Below are 689 nucleotides of genomic sequence, written 5' to 3'. Positions count from 1 at the left end.
CTTTTTAGTATTGTTTTGATTTTTCTAAATTATAATAACCAGCTTGATTAATTTGAGAGTGTAGTTTACTAAATTATAAACTGAGCTTAAAAAAAGTTAGTGTGACTATTTTATTATCTTGGCCTCTACTAGACTCTATAATGGAATAGGTATTTTTTACTATTATTTAACATACAAAAGCCATTAAGGAATATGTACCACATCCTATCAAATAAATGGAAGTAATGTAAACACTGATTACATTACTACACAGGTTGAAATTTGTAAGGAAGTTGAAGACAGTCTTCATAAATCCAGAGAAATCTACTTATATTTGGCAGTTTTACCCATTTCTTTCCTAAAACAAGAGATCACAGCAGTTGAATTTTACTAATATCTGATATTTGTCATACTGTTAACAATTCATTAACATATCCCTTTCTTCTACGAGACAACAAATGAAATTCAAGAGGTAAGTATACCTTGTTTTCACAGACCACTCTAATAAGTTACATTTATTTAGAAACCATCTCCATTTTACCTTCTTTTTTTCTTTTACAAATATTTACTTTAAAAAATCATAATGAACTGAAGCCAATACTAGTATCTAACTGGGTGCATGAATAAGTCCACAAATTGTTGTTATCTTACTAAAATTAAGTAATTTTTTGTAGTCTATACCAAATAAGGGTACACCAACTGTCTTCTTT

General features: G+C 28.2%; 1 protein-coding gene across 1 annotated transcript in view; it reads right to left on the bottom strand.

Moving 5' to 3' along the window:
• Nucleotides 1-689, bottom strand: part of LOC119581741 (acidic leucine-rich nuclear phosphoprotein 32 family member A-like) — a gene marked incomplete in the record, with an annotated part of 13,054 nt that overhangs the window by 6,313 nt on the left and 6,052 nt on the right.

The sequence above is a fragment of the Penaeus monodon genome, chromosome 15, assembly GCF_015228065.2.
Source record: "Penaeus monodon isolate SGIC_2016 chromosome 15, NSTDA_Pmon_1, whole genome shotgun sequence".
Lineage (NCBI taxonomy): Eukaryota > Metazoa > Arthropoda > Malacostraca > Decapoda > Penaeidae > Penaeus > Penaeus monodon.
Note: the sequence above shows the minus strand (reverse complement) of the source record. Positions and strands in the feature narration are given on the sequence as shown.